General features: G+C 28.9%; 1 protein-coding gene across 4 annotated transcripts in view; it reads right to left on the reverse strand.

Annotated features, from left to right (window-relative positions):
- kek5 (kekkon 5) overlaps positions 1-12175 on the reverse strand; it is a 114887-nt gene that overhangs the window by 58880 nt on the left and 43832 nt on the right. The gene's annotated exons all lie outside the window — the stretch shown is intronic.

The following is a 12175-nucleotide window of genomic DNA, read 5'->3' on the forward strand; positions in this document are numbered from 1 at the left end:
ACTATCAACTGCATCCTCCTTCTTAATGGGCTTAGTGAGGCCAGTTACAGCGGGCTTGATACTCTTTAATATCATATTTTGTATTCTTCTTCGTTCTTCCAAAACATGACGTCGTTTCGTTCTTTCAGTGAGTTGGTTTTGTGGTTTGCGAAACATTCGATTTCTCATCATGAAAATTGACGACAGTACAAAAACGATTAAACTTAAAAATAGCAACATTGTTCTGTAAATAGAGAAATCATTGATAATCATATTATGTAATGTTTAAATTTTTTTTTTTTTTGCTCAATTAAGTCAGTAATTCCGAAGATAATTTTTTATTTTATTGAATAGTAAAAAAATTCTATATTTCCAAATGTACTTAATAAATAATTATCGATGTTCAAACATTTGAATTTTTTCTATGCAGATAACAATTAGAATGGTAGATTTAAAGATTGTAGAGAAATATTTAATATTCATTAATAATACTGCTAATATAATACTTACTTAAATTTGACAATGATCCTTAGTCAGTTGTAGCTTCAATTGTCGTAGAGTAACCGTTTCACTCACTGTTTGATGATGGATTAAATTGTTATGTACACGAATGTTTATTATTACTGATTACGTATATATTATTAATTACAAATACCGTAAATCGATCAATATCACAAATTCACTTTTTGAATAATGAAAATCTTGCCGAGAACTTTGACACTCTAAAGAACAGAACGCTTCCAAGTACAAGACGAAACTGAGGGTTTGTTGAAATAAAATAACAGATAAATATTAAATATTTGGTGGAAAGGGAATATTTAAACAAATGTCTATACAAGACATAAGATTTGTCCTAAAGGATCCAGTTAAAAAAAATGAAACACGTGTTCATAGTCTCTAAGAGCACGAATCAATCCTTGAAAAGTAATAAAATTTGTTGCCAGACGTACGGTTGGGATTTCCCTGTAATAGACCGATTGTAAAATCCAGCATGTTCAAACATGTTTAAGTACAATGCAGCCATACAAAGAGTGCATTGGATAGTTTTTTTAAGTTTACATAATAGTTTATTTATAAATAAATAAAAGTGAGCAGAATTCATTTTTACTTAGAGCAGTACTCTGCTTGGTCCTAGTTTTTATAGCATATTTTAAAATACTATTGAGGTAACGCGTATTACCCATACAATTACTTATTTTTTAGAATGAAATCATGCTGGGTAACAGAGTTTATGTCATCAACTTTAGGCTGTATACACCGTTAATTGATGTGGAAGTGCCCAAAACAGGCATTTAAATGTATAAGTAATACAATGCATATTAAAAAAATGCTCATTTTCTACTGTTGATATGAAATGCAATTTTCAATGTACAAAACTATCAGTAATTACTGATAATTAATGTTAAAAATTGGATCGTAGTTTTATTATTCGTAAAAATGTTGTAAAAATCTGTGTTTTCGTTATTTCCAAAAAAATAGTCATTCTTTCATCATTAAATAAACCAAATATGCTTCTAATGAAACATTCAATAATGCTGACATATAATGCATTCATTTCATTTAACAATTTTGAAGCAAAAATGAGTATCCTCGTTGTTGACAAAAAAATATTCATTTCTTCATCACCAGATGTATCAAATATGCGTCAAAGAAAATACACCATAGTGTTTTGAAAAAATGACCCCACCATTTATGACAGTTTTCAAAGGAAAATGCAAATTTTTTTTTTCACCAGAGAAATACTCATTTATGCATCATCACATGTATCAAATATGCATTTTAAAATACTGTGAATGTTAATTAAATCAAATGAATACACTCCATGATGTATCCTTGAAGTATATGTAAGAAAATTGAAGTATGCATTATTTTAACTGAAATTATACTCATTATATGCCTTTAATTTGTATACATTTTGCTTGAACATATTTTAATATATAACAATGCATACAAATTAACAAAAAATTGTAATCATGACTTTCAATCATGTCATGACGATCATGATTTTCTATCTGGGAATTCTTTTTTTGTTTATCTTAGATTGCTTGAAGTTATTATGATGATTTTATGAGCTTAATTAATGAAAAATTTTTAATTAACGGAAATTAAATTCCTTTTTGTCTGAACTTTAATTTCTCGATAAAAGTTGTCAAAAAGCCTGCTGTCAATGAGTGAAAAGGAAGTTAATTAAAATTTAGTAATCAACAAAATATCTATGATACATAAAGCTTCATGACAAATTATACTTAATAAAAATTTCTAAAAAATTTTTTCCTGAAATTACATTTTCATTTGTTTTGTTCTCATAAAGTGTTTTATTTAGAGTTTAAAATTTTATAATAATAACTTGTGTGTGTGTGGATGAAAATTTTATTCAACAATATTTTGTGAATTGGGTAACCGAATTCTAAAAGACATTTTATACGTTTTAATAAGATGATTTTTTATGTTTCAAATTTGTCAAACTTCAGGTAAATTTTAAACAAAATTTATGAAATTAAAATAGCAATTTTCATTCAAATAAATTAATCGAGTAATATCAATTAACCATATTTATATGATATATTAAAATAACACATTATTAAGCAAATAAATGAAATGAGACACTTCAATTACTTTACTTTTGAATTATAGAAATATTTTTCAAGAGATATTGTGAGAATTATTTACTTTGGAAATAAAAAAATGTTGTTTGATATTAAAAGCATAAAATTATTTTTAGAGAGAGAAACCGAAAAAAATTGTTTTTTTTTCACTACCGAAAAAATAACATATTAGTCCATAGGCCAGCCATAAGAGCTGTATGCAATTTTTTAAAAATAAAGGTAGACGAGATAACTTTGGCTTTTTTTATAGATTTTTGCTTGCTAATTACAAATATGTTAGTTATTTTTTTCTACCATGGTTAGTTCATTAGTTATAAACAATTTAATGTTTATTTATGCTTTTTTAGCTGAACTAATGAAGATACAAAAAAATTGTTCAGACAAAAAATGTGCATCTTGTAAAAATGAACAATTTTTGTAATAACTATTTTTTGTCTAACTTCATTATTTCAGGAGTTAAAAGCAAAAATTAATTTGTGGGCATAAATATCGCTCGGCGCCTATGGCTGACCCTTTTTTTTTATGTGCGGGGCGCATTCATTGCCACTGCATACAGTGTAGGTGTCATCCGGATTTTCAGATTCCCTTCGTTCATCATTTTCATACATTTAGAGTTCAATTTTGGGGTAGTTTTAGATTACCCATAAAAGATACAATTTAAAATTAATTGGTGAAAAATCATTCTTGGTTTGTTCGCTGCCTAATAGTAAAGTCCTAGGTGTTCTTCAGCTACCTATGATTATATTACTCCACGGTTAATTGCCTTTAAGTAACATAGGTCAAGCAGAAAATATTTATTATTATTGTATCTCAATAATTTTTATTATTGTACCTCATTTTTGGTTTATTCGCTGCCTAATAGTAAAGTCCTAGGTGTTCTTCAGCTACCTATGATTATATTACTCCACGGTTAATTGCCTTTAAGTAACATAGGTCAAGCAGAAAATATTTATTATTATTGTACCTCAATAATTTTTATTATTGTACCTCATTTTTGGTTTGTTCGCTCCCTAATAGTAAAGTCCTAGGTGTTCTTCAGCTACCTATGATTATGTAAAAAATGAATACTTCCATATTTTTATTATTTTTCATTTTTATATTTATATTAGAGTATTGTAGATTACTTCTCTACGTTATTTAGCCATTTACCTCTCTATTATTTCTTAACATCTCAGCTTATTTTCATATGGATGTTTTACAGTTTTATTATATTTAGTTGTTACACTGTATTGTATAACGAGCATTTCCTTTTTTTGTAGTATTTTATTTATTTATTATTATATGTGTATATTGGAGCGTCTTGTAAATTTTTCCTACCACGTTTTACAAAATTTTTTTGCAGAATATTTTCGACCAATCAGCTAAAACCTATTTTTATTACATTCGTTATAAATATTCCTTCCTTGAGCATTAACATTTTAGTTTTTCCAAAAACTTCGACTAGTATTTTTCGTATTTCGAGCTTTGCTTTCTGCCGACTATCAAAAGTTTTAAAATTTTGAGCCTTTTCAATTGAATTGTTTATTGTCAAGGCATTTTTTTTTTTATTTTCATAATTATGGATAGTGCAAATGTTATATCGTGTGAGGTGAATATTAATGATGGTGTTTCCGTATGTATACTCTGTGGAAATAGTGATAATCTCGTTAGCACAGACAATGGCCGCGATAAGATTCGAAGAGCCGCAACTGAAAGATGTGATACGACCATCTTAAATAAAATCTGCGAGTGTAATAATGGATTATTTTCATATCATATGAACAATACATGTTACCGTTCTTACACGTTAGCAAAGAATATTAAACGAGCAATTGAACAAAAAAATCAACCATCTCAGGAATCGGAAATAGAGATTGATGAACCACCTACTAAAATTAATCGGTTAGATGGATTGAATATAAATTGTATTGTGTGTGATAAAGTTTGGTACAAGAAATCAAATAAAAAATCAAAACTTGGTGCAACATCGACTATCAATAAATTTTTCGATGCCACACGTTTTTTCAATGATGATGTTTTAATACGAGTAGCTCATTTGAAAACTATGGAAGATGTACGGAATGCTGATATTTATTACCACAAAAATTGTTTTCTGAGTTATTTTAAAAAATACGAAAGAGAGTGCAAAGGAAATGACAGTAACGACATAATGGAAACAGACAGTGGTTCTGATAATGATTTACCATGGGGAAACGATGAAATAATTGAGGAATCACATCAGGAGTGTGTTAATGCAGATCATGTTGATAAGAGTAATGTCAATGTTAATGGGGCATTTCTTAAATCAGTGGCAATTTGTAACGTCATCGATTCGATGATGCAGAATATCGACAATGGTCATATTTACTCATTATCTGAAGTACGAGATCAAGTCAATTTATTTCATGGAACATCTGTCGACAATAGAGATGTTAAGAAAATTATTGATAAATTGTACAATGAAAAATTAACATGCATCACTCCTAAAACATCCAATAAACCAACAATTTTCTTCAGTCGCTCTATTGACTTGTATGAAATAATAAATCTTTCCAGTTCTTCTGTCAACATATTGAAGAAAAGTGCTCAAATACTCAAAAATTCCGTTAGAAATTGCGAATTTAATCTCAGTGACAAATTTTGTGATGAAAATGATCTTAAAAGCTCATGGAATGATACTGAAATACCTCATGACATTAAGGTGTTTTTTTCAGAATTGTTTAATTACAATTTTCATGATTCATCATTACATACTTCAGAAGAGAATCAACAAATTGATAGTTCAAATGAAACAGCCGATGATCTAACAGAGTCAGGTAAATCGATAGACTTCCACAAAATCATCGATTTGAGAATGAAAAGTCTTTTCCAAATTGTATATTATATTTTGCATAAAGGAAAAAAGAAAACTCCTCTTCAAACAATGGTCGGAGTTGCTATCCATTCCACTTGTAAAAGTGTCTCTTTAATTAAGAGTTTCAATCGGATGGGATTGAGTATTTCGTATGAAGAAATCGAGCGAATCAAAACTCGCCTTGCCAATTTTATTGTGGAAGAGTCAACAGATAATGTTCCGCTTCCCAGTCATTTTGATAGCAAAAAATTCACAATCGCATCCTTTGACAATTTTGATCATAACGAGGCAACTATGTCGGGATTGGATAGTACTCATGATACAGTAGCAGTATTATTTCAACATGAATCAGATGAAAAATCTAAAAAACCTAGACTTGGAGAAACAACAATACCATTACGTAACAGAACATTCAATTCATTATTACCATGTCAACAGTTAAAAGAATATAATAAACCGACTACCTCATTAACATTACCAAATGAATTTATTATTGCCTCAGACGGATCACAATTAACTCCTGAAAGTTATGAAAAAATTAGAAGAGATGATTTTGCATGGTATATGTGCCGTCTCGATTTATCAGAATCACCAACAATGATTTTTTATCATAATTGCAATCAAAAAACAGTAACTTGGGCTCCATTCAATTCAATTTTAATTGATGACAATCGACCAATCCAAACCACCGGATTCTTACCGGTTCTTCCTTTTCCAGTTACTGATTATAAGACCGTTTATACTGTTTTATGCAATAAAAATAATATTTTATCTCAGCTAGGTCAACTATCATTGCCAGTTTTCTGTGATGAAGGCGTATATAAAATTGCACGTGAAATAACGTTAAGAGAACCACAAAAATTTAAAAATCTGGTAGTTTTACTTGGTAATTTCCATTTAATCAAAACATTCCTTGGTGCGATTGGAAAATATTTGAAAGAAAGCGGTACAGAACATATCTTCATCGATACGCAGACATTCGGATCTGGCACAGTAGAGCAAGTTTTAAATGGAGGAAATTACAATCGCTCAATATATGGATTGTTATTATTAGAAGAGGCTTTACGAAGATTACAAATAAAAAATTTCTTTGAAGTGTATAGTTCTGAACAATATTTCGAAGATTTAAGCAAATATAAATTATTGCAAGACGTGCTTTTATGTGAAAGAGATATCGGAAAGAGACTTTACAGCGATTTACAAAATATTGACACTAAGTTATACAGTGAGTTCGAGAAATTCGTTTCAAGTAGATGTGAAAAATCTCCTCTGTATAAGTATTGGAATAATTTTTTAATTATGATACACTTGCTAAAAAATTTATTACGTGCAGATAGATCAGGAGATTGGCATTTATACACATCTACAGTTGAAAAAGTGATACCTATATTTCATGTGATGAACTGCACGAACTATGCTCGATGGGGATCAATTTTTATTCAGGACATTTTGACATTAAAAGAAACTCATCCAGATACCTACAGAGAATTTTGTAAAGGAGCATTCATGGTGAAATTAACGAATTCATCATTTTCATCAACACCACCAGATCAATCATTAGAAAAGACAATCAATAGATCCAAAAAAAGTACACCAGGAATAATAGGCTCAACTCGAAAGAAGGAGTATGTGACTCGATGGGATCTGATATATCATGAAGAGTTGGCAATTACCAATCTTTTAAGAAAGATTACGTGGGTTCGTGATGATAATGATGAGCTAAAAGACCACCATGGTTGCTCCGAATCAATAACCAAAAAATCCGAAGATATTGTCATGAAGATAATGGATTATATAGAGAAATATACAAATCCATTCGATAATAATGATACACCACTTATAAATATTGTCACACAAGAAGTATTTTCTAATGAGTCCATCAATGATATTTTCAAAACTGGCTGCGAACTGTATAAAACATTTTGCAAGGAAAGAATGGCTGATAACGCCACGAAACAGTTAAGTGATAGAATTCAACGACTACAATTTAATACAACTTCATTGAAAAAATCATCGAATAGTGATAAAAAACAATCGGCGAGTTATTTAAAATCTATCCAAAATGCTCAAAGGATAATTGATTTGGCTAGAGAAAGAAGATATGATTTAAAAAGATTATTTTCTTTTGAATTAATACCAGATCATTATCTACTGATAAAGGGGAGTTAAATTATCCGAATCCAGATAATTCATTAATCGAAGCAGTCAGAATTGAACATCGTATTGAAAATGATGGAATAGAAATGGAATACTCAAATATAATAATTAATACATTGAGTATATTGAACAAAATTTCGCTGAAAAATTTGAAAACATTTGGAGATCTCGGTATGGAATATATAAATCTTATCAGTACTCTAATCAAACCAACAGTAACTGGAATTGATTTTCTTACCGATTCACATAAAAGTACAATTCCACGATTAACCAAACAATATTTCAGGTACATTGATTTTCTTCTCAAGTATCAGAATCATAATCAAATTTATACTTAATAATACTTTTCTCTTTTCAGTGTTGAAGGTGCATCTGTAATTCTCCACAAAATTGATGACTCCGTTTTTATTCCTAAATCTACTTGGTTCACGGAAACAAATAGTTTGTTATTACAAAACTATTTAATAACTTTTGTAATGAAAAACTATCAAATGTTTTGGCCTAATATTACAAATGTAAATAGTTTCGATGACGTAGATTGGATAGGAGGAAATGAGCAGCAATTAGTAAAATCCATTAATAGTGCAGCAAATCAAAACCATAAAGTCATCTTGGTAATGGATGATAATCCTGATAATCTTCCACTATTAATGTACTATTGGTATAATTATTACAGCAAGCAAGGTCTTCAGGTAATACAATTTTAATAATATATAAGAAAATTATTGAAAGTTTGTAATTAAATGAAAATAAAGATTATAATCACATCAATAACAATGATTTTTAATTTTTTTTAGCAACTGTGGATCAATTACCAAGTAGGTAAACCACGGAAATTGTTAGGTGTCCATTTAATCTGCGAATATTATGGAGGATTGTGTCCACTATTTCCAGGTATACATAATTTGACAGGATCGAATTATACAAGCAGAATTGGAACGAAGCAGAGTGTTTTAAAAATCAATCCAGTTCCATATTTATCAACATTCGCCACAGGTATTGTTAATTGTAAAGTTTTTTAATAATAGTTAAAAAAAAACAATTACATGTCAAATTACAATTAACATTAATGTAGCACTAACAATTAATAATTTTTTCCGTAGATCTGAGTAAAATAGACGCTGACATAGCCTTATCAGAGGAGTACTTAATTCAAATTTTGAAAAAAGGAAGTCAAATAGTTACATTTGATGAATTGAGGTACTCGCAATATCATCATGCAGCCAAGTGTACAATTACAGAGCTACCCCCAACAACTACCTCCATACAGAATCATATCTTACGAGCGTTCTATATAACTTATCATCAGGTAAATATATTGAATGATGGAGTCATTCAATTGGATCCTGCAAATTTTGGATACGAGAAAGGCGACGACGTATTGTGTCCCAAAAAAATGTACAATCTTTTCCCTCCCATAGATGACTTAATACCGAGTTGCAATTGCACAAAATGTAATACAATGAGGTGCAATTGCAAGGCGGCAAATATCGTATGTTGTAATTTCTGTAAATGTGCAAATACTAAGGAATGCTTAAATTGTTAAATAATTTGTAAACGTCTAAAATATAAAAATGAAAAATAATAAAAATATGGAAGTATTCATTTTTTACATAATCATAGGTAGCTGAAGAACACCTAGGACTTTACTATTAGGCAGCGAACAAACCAAGAATGATTTTTCACCAATTAATTTTAAATTGTATCTTTTATGGGTAATCTAAAACTACCCCAAAATTGAACTCTAAATGTATGAAAATGATGAACGAAGGGAATCTGAAAATCCGGATGACACCTACACTGTATGCAGTGGCAATGAATGCGCCCCGCACATAAAAAAAAAGGGTCAGCCATAGGCGCCGAGCGATATTTATGCCCACAAATTAATTTTTGCTTTTAACTCCTGAAATAATGAAGTTAGACAAAAAATAGTTATTACAAAAATTGTTCATTTTTACAAGATGCACATTTTTTGTCTGAACAATTTTTTTGTATCTTCATTAGTTCAGCTAAAAAAGCATAAATAAACATTAAATTGTTTATAACTAATGAACTAACCATGGTAGAAAAAAATAACTAACATATTTGTAATTAGCAAGCAAAAATCTATAAAAAAAGCCAAAGTTATCTCGTCTACCTTTATTTTTAAAAAATTGCATACAGCTCTTATGGCTGGCCTATGGACTATATTGTCACAGTAAGAAATAGTACAGAATATCATCTGCGCTAAGAATAATTAGGGTTTTCCTAAACATACTTTTTTAGAGCTTCAAATTCATTTGATGGGGTATGTCATGGGTATATTTTGTAATAATTCAAATTGATAAAATTTTTCTATTAAGCATTCAATGTTATTTTATAACTAACCTACAATATTGAGCTTATAAAAATGTAAGAGAAGAGTAAGATGGCAGAAAAAGGTTTGCGATTTAAAAAATTCTACTAACAATTAATGAATGATAAAGTTGTCAGGGTGCTAATTTTATGATTATAAATAACAGAATTTATAAATATCTTTTTAAAATAAAATCAACATACGATGAATTATAATCATGAGAATGTATTTTTAAAATAAAAATATTTTTTCAAAATATTATTAATAGGAAATGTATTTCTTCCTGACATACTTACTAAGGTACGATAACGAAATAATAATATTGTGAATGAGTATAATGGTCTATCACGCGAAACAATGGAATATAAAATTAAAAAATTCACAAGAAAGTATTGGATCGTTAACAAAACGTTTTTCTAGGAAAAGTGATTATATTATTTAAAATTCCAAATAACTTGTTACACTTTGTCTATTATTAATAACTTCTAATAATAAGTGTAATATTCTTAGAATATTCAACTTCATAAATACAAAGAACTATAGGATTTTAACATAGCAATAAAAGAGACGTGGTGACAGTTTTTAGATGTAACTTGGTTAACTTGAAAAGTAAGATTGAGCCCGTAGGAAAGCTAGAACTGGTTCAAATAACTCCCAAAGGAAATTATTCTACAACAAATCTCATGAAAAATGTTTCCCGTATGGTTACAAATAATATAGTAACATTTGTCTTGTTAACTTGAAGCAATACGTCGCATCAATCATCATTGAAACAAGTTGAGATATGTATTATTATTTCAATTCATTTTCACAAATGACTTATTTTAATATTTGTATTTGCATGAAAAACCATAATTGCGGTCAATTACTTATCTTTACTTTCTTTCAAAAGCGACCGTATTAATTATTTAATTCCTTAAAAGCCACCTATGGATTATTAGGCTTTTGATTAAAAGTCGTTTAATCGATTCGTAAAAACATTTCGTGATATTACTCTCCAAAGAGTATATATTGTACAACAAAGCTCTCTAAGCTTACTTTACATCGGTATGTGTCTGTGGCTTTCAACTGCTTAAAGCCGAATCGTAGTGATCGTAGTTTTCAATAATGGTAGAGTGCTCTCTGTTGTAAGAAATTTCAAACTTTCGATTGCTTTTATTCAGGAATATCTGATGCGAAGTATATTTTATTCACTAAATAATATATCAACCTTATTTATATAAAAATTATTTACTCCAATTACACTGAATAAAAAATCTATTTCAATACTATTTTTTATTCTTAAATTTTTATTATTAAATTTAAATTCCTGAAAAGATTAAAAACACTAAAACTTATGCCCCAAATATAGAAAGTAGTTCAAGCAAGGATAAGAATCATCTCTTGAGAAAATATGAAAATTTAGTAAAATTTATGATGTAAGACACTTCTACACAGAATTTATAACTTCGAAATTAAGTAATTAAATTATTTAATAATAATATATATATACGTGTTTATTAATTTCTGAAAAGAATTCTTGTTCCTGTCATTACCGACTGTATTCTCTAATTTATAAGATTTCTGCAACTTTTCTTCATTCGGAAATATGATTATTATAGAAGCACAAATTGCATCACTACAATAATAGTTTTAATGGAAATTAACACTAAAATACATGATAAAGAGCTTACGTCAACAGAAATTTAATGTTTTTTGCAATACCCTTTTTTAGAACGTTCATGTATCTTTTCAAAGCCATTAATAAATTCAAATAAGATGAATTTAATACCTATATTAATTATAGACATAGAAAAAGTTTGCAGTACAAATAACCTAAAATTCAAGTAAATTTATCATTACTTTAGGATTATTTGTGATCACGCACTTCCCGAATAGCAATTAAAATTCGGTCTTATCTTGGAGTTCTAAACATGACCCACTTGATTTTTAAGATACTTTGCATGATTTGTAGACACTTTTTACACGTTTCGTAGTGTTTGAAAAATCTACAGTTTGTTTACGGCATTTAAGATTGAAGAGGTTTAGTGTTTTAAAAGTGTCTACAACTTGGATTTGCAGTGTAATCTCGTCCTGATAAGTAAAGTAACTTCAGGCCCGAAAGAAAAAATAACATCTGCTTATTATTTATGTAATGAGTAGCTCTATGGTATTAATAGAGTAGTTTTACATTGTTATTGAATATTTTAAAAACATTACGATAATCTGTAGGAAAATGCAGTAAGACCCACACGTGATCATATTCTATTATTTCTTGAGTTGGTA

The sequence above is a fragment of the Chelonus insularis genome, unplaced genomic scaffold (genome assembly GCF_013357705.1).
Source record: "Chelonus insularis isolate UGA/USDA-ARS -01 unplaced genomic scaffold, ASM1335770v1 contig_326_pilon, whole genome shotgun sequence".
Taxonomy (NCBI): domain Eukaryota; kingdom Metazoa; phylum Arthropoda; class Insecta; order Hymenoptera; family Braconidae; genus Chelonus; species Chelonus insularis.